Source organism: Zophobas morio, unplaced genomic scaffold, assembly GCF_036711695.1.
Source record: "Zophobas morio isolate AGI-343-1 ecotype UQ-CSIRO unplaced genomic scaffold, CSIRO_AGI_Zmor_V1 ptg000014l, whole genome shotgun sequence".
NCBI classification, from domain to species: Eukaryota; Metazoa; Arthropoda; class Insecta; order Coleoptera; family Tenebrionidae; genus Zophobas; species Zophobas morio.
In genome coordinates, this window is record NW_026972119.1 from 19018816 (window position 1) to 19034318 (window position 15503).

General features: G+C 28.7%; 1 protein-coding gene across 3 annotated transcripts in view; it reads right to left on the reverse strand.

Annotated features, from left to right (window-relative positions):
- LOC135128588 (disks large 1 tumor suppressor protein) overlaps nt 1–15503 on the reverse strand; it is a 1417771-nt gene that overhangs the window by 1157275 nt on the left and 244993 nt on the right. The window lies entirely within an intron of this gene.

Here is a 15503-nt window from a genome sequence, read left to right on the forward strand (position 1 = left end):
TCCAAGATGTGTTGAAATGACAAATAATAATTCCGGTATAAAGAAATCAAATTTCGCCGGATGATCCTTGAAAGCGAAGTCAACACATACAGATTTTTACCTCTGGTTCGGTTTTTCAGCTTTATGCGATTCGGGACGTTCATTCATTATGTAAGTGGAAATCTGATTTTCAGACGCACCTTTTCTAACGTTACCTAGCGGATCCACGCGTGTTTTTTAGGTGTGGAAACGGAATTAGAATCCGCTTGAACACCAGCTGTAGCTGTGATAAGTGCAATTTAGTTTTTCTGATTGGGGCGATCGGCGTTTAGTTTATTATAGAGTTTTTCGTACGGTTTTTCGTCTTGTTTTCAGTTGTTTGTGGGCTTTGTGTTATACCCAACATTTTACATTATGTTTGAATACCCAAAGGGTTTCCATTAAGGATTACATATCAAAGAAATCTACTTTTAAACACCTTATAAATTTTCACTAAAAACTTTTAGGCAAAAACCTGCAAATAAGGCAATACTTACTTTATCACAAAATCTTCTTATTAAATTCCCGTTTATTTTTACATTTGGATATAAGAGAAAGTCCACTTTTCTAATTTTACATATTTTATAATAATCGTGACAAGTGCATTTAAATATATATCTTAGCAGATGTTTTAAACATGTAATAATCATCGAAATAAAAAAAAGTAATATTAATATTGATAGCCACTTAAATTATTTGAAATTTCGAATTATTCTCTTTCGATATCGAATTCCAAATAATATACACGAAATTCCTATTATTACCTGTAAATTTCGTCTTAATTAGCACCAAAAAAATGTCCACTAAATTTTATCAAAACTGTCTTCTGTTTTATCATTTTGAATTCTGAGCAGTTAAAGTAAAAATTTTAGTTTATTATTTCAAAATTTCTAAATTATGACTTATTTTTCCAAAACCTGAGTTAATTAACTCGGAGTTTTGACCAAAAAACGACAAAGTTTAGCTGTCCACTTGGAAATTTCGTTCGATTACCTGGGAATTTCGACTACATTTTATCAAAAGTTTCGAGTTATTTGCGGAATTTTTGACTTTGTAACTCAATCGTTCTGTATCATTTGGAATTATAAGCGGGTGACGTTAACATTTTAATTTATTATTTCAAAATATATTATTATTTTGCAATTTGGATTCGAACCTTCACTAATTTTTTCAAAATTTCGACTTATTGAACTTAATTTCAACTTAAAATGTTTGAAACTTCGAATTATTCCCTTGTTATTGCAAACTAAAATGTCAAAAGATGTACTTGAAATTCCATGAATTACTATTGAATATCGGTCATTAAGTCCAAAGTTTCACTTATATACTAGTTTACCAAAATTTCAGTTCAGTTTATTCGATATCAATATGGCAATTTATTTTCAAAAATTTTGAGATCTCAATTTATTAATAGTTTAAAGTCCTAAAATTTAAATCCGTACTTTGACTTTATTTTCTAACACTTGAGTTAATCAACTCGACGTTTCGGCAAAAAAACGTCGAAGTTCAGCTACCTATTTTGAAATTTTGATTCGAAAAACTCGGAACTTCCACTACATTTTATCAAAAGTTTCGGTTTATTTATAGAATTTTTTTTTTAGTGTATTATTTCAAAATATGTGAGGATTTTGTAATTTAGATTTCAATCTTCAATCATTTTCTCAAAATTTCGGCTCAATAAACTTCAGATTTTGAAAATATCACCTAATCTAAGTCGAAATTTTGACTGAATTGTTCGAAATTTCGAATTACATATTCTTATTATTTCCAATTTTTTAACCAAAGTTCCTAAAAATTTAGCCATTTGTATCACTATTACTATTAAATTTCGGTCATTAAGCCAAAAGTTTCACTTATTTTACCAAAGTTTCGACCCAGTAATCTGGAAATAAAGACTTGTAAAACCAAAAGTTCAGGTTCAATTTTAGACCTATTAACTGAACTTTTATATAACTAACTTGAAATTATTTTGAAATTTCAGAAGAATAAGTCGGTATTTCAATTTGTCCACTCTAATTTTGATATATTTTTTCAAAATTTCGATTCAATTCACTTGAAGTTTCGACTAATTCATTCAATTATTCGCTTTCTATTCAAAATTTTAACTTAATTAACCCCAAATGTCAATTTATTTTCAAAATACTCGTAGGTCAAGTTGCTTTTAAAATGGCTCTTTACAACAATAAAGCAGCGCTGTTAAATGGGCGGGATGCAACAATATAAGTAATATTCAACAAATGATATTTAAAACAAAATTTGGGCGGAGGTTATTTCGACAGAACTTCCCTCGCCGCTGAAGTGCATATTTGAAAATAAATAATTTTTTTGCGTTTTTTGTTTTCTGATGACTTCTAAAAAGTAAAAATGAGAGGATTTTTCCATTGCTCCATTTTTAATTTTTTTGTTTATTTAGTTTTTCAATTTGCAATTTTTCGAGTTTTCAAATTTAAATTTTCTAACTCTTGAATTTTTCAATTTTTAGATTTTACAATTTTTGTCATTCGAGTTTTTGAGTTTTCAACTTCTAATTGTTCAATTTTTCGATTTGCAATTTTCGAGTTTTTCATTTTTTTTTTGTTCTTCAATTTTACGATAATTATGCAAATATTTCAATTTTTTTGAGTTTGTAATTTTTCGATTTATAATTTTGCGAGTTTTCAATTTTTTTGTACTAAATATAGGTCTGCGATTTGCCCGTTGTATGATCAATGAACTATTCTGTTCTACTCTATTCTACTTTAATTTCTCAATTTTTCTTCTTTTCAATGTGAAATTTTAACATTTTTAGATTTTTCAACTTTTAATTTTTTTAATTTTTTCGTTTTCCAATTTTAGATTTTTTCAATTTTTCGGTTCTTTAATTTTTGCTATACAATTTTTCTAGTTTTCGTTTTTTAAATAGGTAATAATTATAATTTTTAACATTTTTCACTTTTTCAATTTTACGATTTTAAAATTTTTGCATTTTTCAATTATGGGATTTTAAAACTTTTTCATTTATTCGGCTTTTTCGATTTTGAATTTTTCAGTTTTTTCATTTTTCAGTTTCACCTTTCATCACGTTTTCGATTTGCAATTTTTCGTTTCGGTTTTTGTATTTATTTTTTCAGATAGACAGAAGCTTTATTGTTATTATTTAAAAAAAATTACAAACGCCCATAATAATATTATATGGAATAAGTGTAATAAACAAAATGGCATCATAAAACAATAAGTAAAAGTTTCATTTCATATTTTAATCCTACATTCATGAATGCATTTATTTATTTTTACAACTTTTATATTTTTTTGTTTTTTCAATTTCAATTTTTTCAATTTTTCGTTCAAATCTTTTCAATTTCAATTTTTCTTTTTTTTTCAACATACAACTCTTCTTAAATTTTTTGGTTTTTAGATTTTCCAACTGTTTATTGTTTCAATATTTACATTTTGCAAATTTTCGATTTGCAATTTCCTGAATTTTCATTTCTCCAATTTTTCGGTTTGCAATGTCCTGATTTTACAATTTTTCTGTTTTTCGTTGTGAAATTTTACAATTTTTGGATTTTTCAATTTTTCATTTCTTCAAATTTTCATTTGCAGTTTTTCTAATTTTCATTTTTTTCCTAATTAATTCTTGGCAGTTTGACCAAAAGACGTCAAAGTTCATCTATCTCATTGGGAATTTCGATTTGATTGAGAAATTGACTTATTTCCCTAAATTTTGACTTCGTAAGTCTTTTGATTTATCATTTTTTAACTGAATGAATTTGAAAATTTGTAAAATAAACCCAAAATTTGAGAATATCTTTCAATAAAATCGAAATTTCTGTTTAAGTTGTTCGAAATTGCGAATTATTTTTTTATTATTTCAAATTTTAGGTCGAAGTCCCAAAACATTTTCTGAAAATTCCGATTGCCACTATTAAATTTGGAAATTTTTTAGCCATTTTATCAACATTTCGGCCCGATTAACCCGACACTAATAAAACCTATAAAAACGAAAATTTAGAGTCGATTGACTTAAACTTTAGATTTATGAACTGAACGTTCGATTCTCTAAGTCGAAGTTGTTGCCTTTTATTTTGAGATTTCAGATTAGGTCGATATTTCAATTAATAGGTTCAAACTTCTTACTAATTGAACAGTTTGAGTTGTTAATTTGTAGGTTACAACATTCCCTCTACACTTTGACTTACTTTTTCAAAAATTTGCCATAAACTCAAAGTTTCGACTATTTCATTAAAATTTTGACTTTATTCTCGAAATTTTGATTTAATTAGCTCCGCAGTTTCGAGTTGGAGAGATACATTTTTAAAAATTTTGAATAAAATTAATTCCAAAAGTCTATTTAGTTTCAAAAATTTCTTATTTAATTAACACAACAATTTTATTATTGCCTGTTTTGGATTTTCGATTCGATTAACTCGAAATTTCGATTATATTTTGTCAAAAATTTTGACTTATTTACTTAAATTTGGACTTTTTAAATCTTAAATGTTCTCATTTATAATTCTGAATCTTTGTTTAGTAGTTAAAAATTGATTTAGTATTTTTTTATTTCAAAATATGTTAGTATTTTGCAATTTAGATTCCAATCTTCACTCATTTTCTCAAAATTTCGACTCAATGAACTTCAGATTTTGCACGAAAAAAAAATCCAAACCGAATAACTCAGAAGTTGAACTCTCTGGAAATATCACCCTAATCTAAGCCGAAATTTTGAGTTAAATTTTTCGAAATTTTGGATTATTCTCGTTATTTCCAATTTTTTGGCCGAAGTCTCCAAGAATTGCCCAATTGTATAATTATTATTTATTACTACTAAATTTCAGTCATTAAGTCGAAAATTTCACTTAATTTACCAAAACTTTGGCGCAATTACCTTAAGACTAAAACTTTTAGATCACTGAGTCGAATTTATTTTCAAATCTCTGAAGATTAAGTTGGGATTTCAATTTATCCACCGTAAACTTTAACACATTTTTTCAAAATTTCGATTCAATTCACTCGAAGTTTCAACTAATTAACTAAAGTATCGACTTTCTATTCAAAATTTTGATTTAATTAACACCAAATGTGAATTTATTAATTTTTTTAAATGTCTTAATACTTGAAATTTTCAGTTACTAAGCCCAAAATTTGACTTATTTCCTAAAGCTCGAGGTTTTGACCAAAAAACGACTATTTCGATTATATTTTATTAAAAGTTTTGACTTATTTACCTAAATTTTGACTTTGTAAATCTATATTTTGAATTCTGTTTATTATTTCAATTAAAATCTGAGCAGGTCAAGTCGACATCTTCAATTTAATGAACCTCAGATTTTGTAGTCCCAAAATTTGGAAAAATCTCTCATTTAAATCGAAATTTCGAGTTATTCTCTTATTATTTCAAGCTGAAGTCTCAAAAAATTGGCTCAAAAATCCGATTATTATTGTTAGTAAATTTCCGAATTTTTTTCTTATTTTATCAAAATTTCAGGCCAATTAATTCGACACTAAAACTTGTAAAAACGGAAATTTAGATTTATTAACTGAATATTGATTCATTAAGTCGAAGTTGTTCTTTATTATTTTGAAATTTCAGAAGATTAGGTCGATATTTCAATTTATTGGTTCAAAATTTCTTATTAATTTATCAGTTTGGTTTGTTACTTTGTATGATCCAACTTTCACTCTAAAGTTTGATTTACTTTTTTAGTTTTGACTTAATTTACTTGAAACATAATTATTTGAAAATTTTATTTAAATTAATTACAAAGTCTATTTTCCAAAATTTCTTAAGATTTTGAAATCTCGGGTTACCAAATCTAAATTTTTACTTATTTTCCCAAAATTGTTGTTTGAAATGTTTGTTTATTAGTGAACAACTGCTTAACAATTTGCAATTTAGATTCGGACCTTCTTTCATTTTCTCAAAAATTCAACAAAATGAATTTTAGATTTTGTATAACAAACAAAATATTTCGACTCGAATAACTTAAAAGTTCAGGCGACGCATTGGAAATATCCCCTCATTTAAACAGAAATTTCGACTCAAATTATTCGAAATTTCGAATTCTTCTGTTGTTATTTCAAATTTTAAACCGAAGTCGGCATAATTTTCTTAAAATCATTAATTGATCAATTTATTGGATCAAAATTTCTTAATAATAATTAATTAAATTTTGATGTTTATGCTTTTTTACTTCCTATTAGTAACTTCTGAAGGTCGAGATCCAGAAAAATTCTCTTTGGGTTTAAAAAAAAACTCGAAATTTTCATAAAGAAAAAGTATTGAAAAATTGAGCTTTTGAAAAAATTTAACCCCTGTCTGTTTTAGGATTTTTTAACATTTCATTTTTCCATATTTCTCGATTGCACGGTTTTTCATACTTTTCTGGTTTCTCGAATTTTTCAAGTTCTCTTTTCTCAACTTTTCAACATTTCAATTTCGGGAATTTTTCTATTTCTGGATTTAAACATTTTTTTTAGATTTTTCGGTTTGTTTATGTTTCGATTTTTCGAAACTTTCGATCTTTTGACCTTTCGATTTCTCGATGTTTCAATTTTCAATTTTTCGCTGTTTGGATTTCCCGATTTCTCGGATTTTTGATTTTTCAAATTTTCAGGTTTCGAAATTACGAATTTTCGATTTTAAAATTTTCGATTGCTCGACTTTCGTTTTTTCTGTATTTCGATTCTTAGATTTTTCGAAATCTTCATTTTAGAATTTTTGATTTATTCGTTTTACGATTTTCAATTTTTAGATTTTCGAATTTTTTGATACGATTCTGGGAAAATTTGAGGTATGTTGAGGAGGTATCCAAGAAATGAGACCGAAGGTAACTCCTGGAGTCTGAAGTCTACAAAAAAAATGTAAGTACTTCCATAATTTTCGAGTACGGTCAAACAAATTTTCATAAAGAAAGAGTACTGAAAAATTGAGCTTTTGAAAAAATTGTCACAACTTATTTCGTTCGGAAGATAACTATAAATAGGTAGGTGCTCAAGGTCAAAATTTTCATAATAAGTAACATAGGGATATAGATCTCGACACTCTTAAATTATACCAGCAGAGTTATATAACATTGTTATACTGATTACAGTTTTGTAACGTCATGTCATGCAAACTTTTTTCTACTTTGGTTACGTAACATAAATACAACAGCAATATAACAGCGGCATGTAACACTGTTAGGTCCTTGTTACATAACTGACATAATGTAACAGTGATTATAATTTTGTTGGGAAACAACTTGTATAATTGAACGTAGTCTTAAATTGTTAAATAAAGTGAGTTCTATCAGACCAAGCCAGACTAAAACTAGACCGTTAGGTTAATTTTTTTTTTTAATTAATATGAATAGGTGAAAGTGGTGTCACAAAACATCTGATTTATTAGAATCATAATTTAACATTAATAGCACAGGATGGCTAATAGCAATTAAATTTACTATTTTAACCACAACATAACAGCTAGTAAAAATATGTAACATTTCAACCTTATTTAAAAAATAAAAAGGGAAAACATTTTCGTGCTGCTAATTAAGACATGATTGCTTTTTCCATCCCCGAATTAAAACAGCCAACTTTAAAATCATTTTTTACACATGTAATTTAAAAAATTCGGCACAAGCTGTTATTGCTCCACTGCATACACACTCATGAAAGTTAAATGGAGTAGTAGCAGGAAGCGTCTGCGGATATGAGCCTTCAACGAAATTCGGGAAAATGCTGTCAAGTTTAATAAATTATTCTTAACTTTCGTTGAACAACTTGCTAATTACAAAGAGCACATTCCTCGTGCCAGAAACGTCCAACAACAAAGAAGATTTGCGTACCTGCTGCATACAAATTATTACATGCTGTAAGACGCCATCGCTGTTTTACCCGTTTCGGTCCTAAGGTGCATCTTCAACACCCCGAAATAGAATATTCAAACGTGAAACAGAAATTTAGTTTAATGGTGTTTTATTATGGACGTGTGTGCGGGGAATCTGTTGGCTTTATTTAGACTCTGAGTGAAGCTCGTGTACAATACAACTTTAATCAGTTTAAACAATTCTCCGACACAGTTGTGTCATGTGAGTTTAAATGGAAAGCATAAGCGACAGAGAAAAATAGTAGTTGCAGTTCGAAATATTTTGAGGTTAGAGTGATGTCATCAATTATGACTTGCACTGTACTTTCACAACTGTAAACTGTTGCGATGGATTCGTTTTTTTCAGGCGATTACGCATACAATGCCTAAGTGTTTGGAGAAAATCCGAAATGAAACCTTTGATACGGTTTCACGCGATTGCGTAAAATTTATTGTTCTTATTATTTCGGTTTCTTTCTTAATATTTCTATTGTGTTCGATACCATTGATGAAATTTATTGTTTTGTGTTTCTGTATTTAATTTTGACGACAAAGTTTCCACTAATTTCCTCGAAAGAAATGACGCATGAAATTAAAAATAAACTTTTTATCAGTTGGAGCTAAAATTCTGTATTGAGTTAGTTAAACACAACGCAAACGTGGAATGAACTTCACACCAATTTCGAACAGAACTAAACTTCGCCCACAGTTCCAGTTAAAGTTTTGGGTAAATTAGTTACAGGTCGTCGTCTTAATTTACTCGGACGAGCAGACATGTGCAAATAAGGCAATAATAGCTTTATTACAAAATCTGTCGCCTCGTTCAAACTCAGTGTTTATGTTTCGATTTTCGTGAAAGAGAAAGTGCGGTTTTCTAATCTATATGTTTTAGAATAAGTGTGACAAGTGCATTTTTTTTTCATCATCAAATCTAATAAATTTCGATGTTCGCTATCAATACATTCTTATTCAAGAAATAACACGAATTTTGCGTAATCCAAAAAAATTTGCGATATCGAATTAGTTTTTGTGATTAAATATTCTAAAATGTCTCAATTTTATCGGTTTTGAAAAGGTTGCGAACGTTTCCACTTTCTCTCTGTCTCATCATATGTGAATTCACCATTAATTTCGACATATTTATGTCGCGGTGATTTTATTAATAAGGAAAAAACGTATTATACAACACAATTAAATAATAAATTACGTTATGATGGAAATTTTCGACGTGTAGATGCGTAGAAAATATTGTAAAATAAATTCCGACTACCAATCTATTAAAATATTTAGAATGTTTTCACGAAAAAATGTTGCGGAATATTTGTATTTCTTGAAAACTTATCATACTGTCATGTAAAGCCACAGAAGTCAAACTAATTAAATGTTGCCTCTGGCTGTTATTCCCTGTAGCACGCTTATTCAGCCTGATTGATTGATTAATTAATTGATTAATTATTCAGTAGTTGCCAACCCTATACAAGCAAGTGCGAGAAAAAATTTCACCTTGCTTATGTAAAGCTCTGTCTGCATAATTTCGACGCTTACGCCTCTGGAACTGTTCAAGAAAAGCCTTTCCAGTTGATTTTGAGCAATGCAGTTATTAGAATAAAACCAAAAAAATGTTTTTATCCATTTCTGCCATTAAGAGAAGCTTTTAAATATGAACAATTTTTCCCTATGGTTTTGTATCGAATAGATATTGTAAATAAAATGTTGCTGTATCGAGAGGTAATTAAATGTCACTGGTAACCAAATATTGCTTGTATATTAAAAAAAAAAAAACTAACATAAAAAGCGCTATGCACCCTTGGGAGATGCCAGAATTGTGATATTTATTAACGATTTGCAAACATACTAACAACATGGATGTGGGTCAAAGTAAATTAAAAATTTAGTATTTACATTATGACATGCTCGTACACAAGTTTTACATATCATTACTGTAATGATGGAAAATTCTGGAGTATAAACAGACGATATCAAGTAACGATTCAGGCACCAAGAAATGAAGAAATAACGATTTTTCCGGCTTAAAAAATACTTAATTCTTCTTACTTAACTGGCTATTTTCATGTTTTCTCGACAATTTTTATTAAACTACCGGATTTCATCAAAATGTTAGTACAAGTTTTCAAAAGCTCAATTTTTCGATGAGATTATTTCAAATTATGAAATTTTCACGACCTTCAAAAATAATTTTTTTGTAGATTTCGACAGCCAGACGTTATTTTTAGCTTCACTTCTTCGAACATTTCCACAATTTTTCCACAATTGGAATTTTAAAATCAAGTATTTCGAAAATCTTAATCCGGGACTATAAACCGTCTATATTTTTCGAATCAGCTCCTCGAAATTCATATTCCAGAATTTTTTGTGGATTCTTAAGCAACTTTTTAAAACCTTAGTTTTTCGATGACATGAAAATAATGAAATTTTAACCATTTTTCGACCAGCTTTGAAAATTACTTGAAAAGACTTTTTCGTAGAGTGCGATGTGAAAAGTTATTTTTGGCTTAATTTCTTCAAAAAGTCCTATCACTTTTTCAAAATTTTCTTAAATTTTTTGAAAATTTTCTACCATTTTTCCAAAATTTGACTTTGAAACCGAGTATTTTGAAAATCGTAATCCGAGACTCTTACTTCCAATATTTTTCGACTCAGCTCGTCGAGATTTATATTCCAGAATTTTTTATGGATTTTTAGGGCAACTTTTCAAAAGCTCAATTTTTCGATGATATGAAAATTATGAAATTTTCAACCATTTTTCGGCAACCTTATCTGAAGTTTTCTGAAGGGATCAGATCTCATTTTTGGCTTAATTTCTTCAAAAATTCCGATCTCTTTTTCAAAACTTTCTACCATTTGTTCAAAATTTTCGACCATTTTTTCTAAGATTTGTTTTTGAAACCAAGTATTTTGAAAATCGTAATCTGGGACTCTAACTTTCAGTATTTTTCGATTCAGCTCGTCGTGATGTATATTCCAGAATTTTTTGTGGATTTTAAGGCAACTTTTCGGAAGCCCAATTTCTCGATGAAATTATGAAAATTCTGAAATTTTCAATCATTTTTCGATCACGTTCGAAAATTACCTGAAAAGATTTTTTATAGATTTCGACCTTCAGGGCTTATTTTCGGCCTCATTTCTTCGAAAATTCCTGCCATTTTTCCAAAATTTGACTTTGAAACCGAGTATTTTGAAAATCGTAATCCGAGACTCTTACTTCCAATATTTTTCGACTCAGCTCGTCGAGAGTTATATTCCAGAATTTTTTATGGATTTTTAGGGCAACTTTTCAAAAGCTCAATTTTTCGATGATATGAAAATTATGAAATTTTCAACCATTTTTCGGCAACCTTATCTGAAGTTTTCTAAAGGGATCAGATCTCATTTTTGGCTTAATTTCTTCAAAAATTCCGATCTCTTTTTCAAAACTTTCTACCATTTTTTCAAAATTTTCGACCATTTTTTCTAAGATTTGTTTTTGAAACCAAGTATTTTGAAAATCGTAATCTGGGACTCTAACTTCCAGTATTTTTCGATTCAGCTCGTCGAGATGTATATTCCAGAATTTTTTGTGGATTTTAAGGCAACTTTTCGGAAGCCCAATTTTTCGATGAAATTATGAAAATTCTGAAATTTTCAATCATTTTTCGATCACGTTCGAAAATTACCTGAAAAGATTTTTTATAGATTTCGACCTTCAGGGCTTATTTTCGGCCTCATTTCTTCGAAAATTCCTGCCATTTTTCCAAAATTTGACTTTGAAACCGAGTATTTTGAAAATCGTAATTCGAGACTCTTACTTCCAATATTTTTCGACTCAGCTCGTCGAGATTTATATTCCAGAATTTTTTATGGATTTTTAGGGCAACTTTTCAAAAGCTCAATTTTCCGATGATATGAAAATTATGAAATTTTCAACCATTTTTCGGCAACCTTATTTGAAGTTTTCTAAAGGGATCAGATCTCATTTTTGGCTTAATTTCTTCAAAAATTCCGATCTCTTTTTCAAAACTTTCTACCATTTTTTCAAAATTTTCGACCATTTTTTCTAAGATTTGTTTTTGAAACCAAGTATTTTGAAAATCGTAATCTGGGAGTCTAACTTCCAGTATTTTTCGATTCAGCTCGTCGAGATGTATATTCCAGAATTTTTTGTGGATTTTAAGGCAACTTTTCGGAAGCCCAATTTTTCGATGAAATTATGAAAATTCTGAAATTTTCAATCATTTTTCGATCACGTTCGAAAATTACCTGAAAAGATTTTTTATAGATTTCGACCTTCAGGGCTTATTTTCGGCCTCATTTCTTCGAAAATTCCTGCCATTTTTCCAAAATTTGACTTTGAAACCGAGTATTTTGAAAATCGTAATTCGAGACTCTTACTTCCAATATTTTTCGACTCAGCTCGTCGAGATTTATATTCCAGAATTTTTTATGGATTTTTAGGGCAACTTTTCAAAAGCTCAATTTTCCGATGATATGAAAATTATGAAATTTTCAACCATTTTTCGGCAACCTTATTTGAAGTTTTCTAAAGGGATCAGTTCTCATTTTTGGCTTAATTTCTTCAAAAATTCCGATCTCTTTTTCAAAACTTTCTACCATTTTTTCAAAATTTTCGACCATTTTTTCTAAGATTTGTTTTTGAAACCAAGTATTTTGAAAATCGTAATCTGGGAGTCTAACTTCCAGTATTTTTCGATTCAGCTCGTCGAGATGTATATTCCAGAATTTTTTGTGGATTTTAAGGCAACTTTTCGGAAGCCCAATTTTTCGATGAAATTATGAAAATTCTGAAATTTTCAATCATTTTTCGATCACGTTCGAAAATTACCTGAAAAGATTTTTTATAGATTTCGACCTTCAGGGCTTATTTTCGGCCTCATTTCTTCGAAAATTCCTGCCATTTTTCCAAAATTTGACTTTGAAACCGAATATTTATGACATCTTAATCCAGCACTATAAACTTCCGATATTTTTTATTCAGCTCTCGAGATTTATATTCCAGAATTTGTTAGACAACTTTTCAAAGGCTCAATTTTTCGATGAAATTATGAAAAATCTGAAATTTTCAACCATTTTTCGATCACCTTCGAAAATTATCTGAAGGAATTTGTTGTAGATTTCTATTGTTAGCTTCATTTCGTCGAAAATTCCTAACATTTTTCCACAGTTTGAGTTTAAAACAGGGTATTTCGAAAATCTTAATCCGAGACTATAAACCGTAAATATAAATTATGAAATTTTCAACCATTTTTCGGCTACTTTATGTGAAATTATCTGAAGGGATTTGTTTTGTAGATTTAGAGATCCAAAAGTCAGTTTTGGTTTCATTTTTTCGAAAATTTCTACTATTTTTCCAAACTTTGACTATGAAACTGAGTATTACGAACATCTTAATCCGGGACATTAAACCTATATTTTTTATTCAACTCGTGGAGCCAGAATTTTCCTGACTTTTTTGTGGATTTTTGGGCAACTTTCAAAAGCTCAATTTTTCGATGGCATGAAAATCATGAAATTTTCGACAAATTTAAAAGGACTTTTTTTAGATTTCGACTTTCAGAAGTGATTTTTCGCTTAATTTCTTCAAAAATTTCTATCACTTTTTCAAAATTTTCTACCATTTTTCCAAAATTTCACTTTGAAATCGTAATCCGAGACTCTAATTTCCAATATTTTTCGATTCAGCTCGTCGAGATTTATGCCTAAATTTCAGAATTTTTTGTGGACTTTTAGGTAACTTTTCAAGAGCTTAATTTTTCGATGAAAAATTCTGAAATTTTCAACCATCTTTCGACCGCGTTCGAAAATTACCTGAAATGATTTTTTATAGATTTCGAGCTCTAGAGATTATTTTCGGCCTCATTTCTTCGAAAATTCTTGCGATTTTCCCAAAATTTGACGTTTAAGCCGAATATTTGGAAAATCTTAATATATTTTTTATTCAACTCTGGAGATTTATATTCCAGATTTTTTTCTGGATTTTTAGCACAACTTTTCAAAAGCTTAATTTTTCGATGCAATTATGAAATTTCTGAAATTTTCAACCATTTTTCGACCACCTTCGAAAATTATTTGAAAGAAATTCTTGTAGAGTTTCATTTCTTCGAAAATTCCTACCATTTTTCCACAATTTGACTTTAAAACAGGGTATTTCGAAAATCTTAATCCGAGACTATAAACCGCATATATTTTTCAAATCAGCTCGTTGAGATTCATATTTCAGAATTTTTTGTGAATTTTTTGGCAACTTTTCAAAAGCTCAGTTTTTCGATGACTCGAAATTATAAAATTTTCAACCATTTTTCGGCCACCTTGTCTGAAATTTTCTGAAGGAATTTTTTAGTGGATTTAGAGGTCCAAAAGTCAATTTTGGCTTTATTTCTTTGAAAATTTCTACTATTTTTCCAAAATTTGACTTTAAAACTGAGTATTACGAGCATCTTAATCCGAGACTTTAAACTTATATTTTTTTATTCAACTCAAGACTTTTTTGGGATTTTTAGGCATCTTTTCGAAAGCTCGATTTTTCGGGACATGAAAATTATGAAATTTTCAACAATTTTGACAGGATTTTTAGTAGATTTCGACGTTCAGAAGTCACTTTGGGCTGCATTTTTTCAGAAATTCTTACCACTTCTCCAAAATTTGACTTTGAAACCGAGCATTTCGAAAATCTTAGTTCAAAACTATAAACCTATATTTTTCAATTCAGCTCGTCGGGATTTATAATCCAGAATTTTTTGTGGATTTTAGCCCGCTTTTCAAAACATTAATTTTTCGATGAAATTATGAAAAGTATAAATTTTCAACCATCTTTCGACCACCCTCGAAAATCACCTGAAAAGATTTTTTCTACATTGCGATGTTGAAAAGTTATATTTTCATTTTTCCAAAATTTTCTACTTCTTTTCCCAAATTTGACTTTTAAACCCAGTATTTTGAAAATCTTAATCCGAGACTTGATTTTTTCGGCTTCCATTTCCTCGAAAATGCCTACCCTTTCCCCAAATTTCATTTTAAAATCGAGAATTTCGATAATCTTAATCCGGGACTATAAACCTTGTATATTTTTGGACACAACTTGTCGAGATTTACATTCCAGAATTTTGTGTGGATTTTTAGGCCACATCCAGAAAAAAAAAATAAATAAAAAAATGGGTATCACTATCATAGTAATTTAAAAAAAAAATAATCAGGCAATATTTCAAACATTTTGTATCTTTATTTACAAAACAACAACGTTCAATTTTCCTCTAATCGTATCAGAATCCTCTCATTTGAGAAAAAAAAATCACAAAGGTTCATCAAATTTTCCTTTGGCTTGAAAAAATTACATTGGAATATTTTTATTTTATTTCTTTATTTCTTTCTATTTTTTCGATTCTGGTTCTAAAAAAAATGTTCATTTGATATTTCAAGAATTTAGAAGTAGAAATTATTTTAAAATTTTGGAAGATTAACTCCATATTTCAATTTATCTATTCTAAACTTTGCCCTACTTTTCAAAAATTTCGACCAATTAATTAACGTATTGAATTTGTACTTGAGATTTTTATTTAATTCGATCCAAATGTCAATTTATTTCAAAAAAGATACTTCGAAATATTTAGATACTGAATTTAAATTTTGACTTATTTTCCTAAAACCT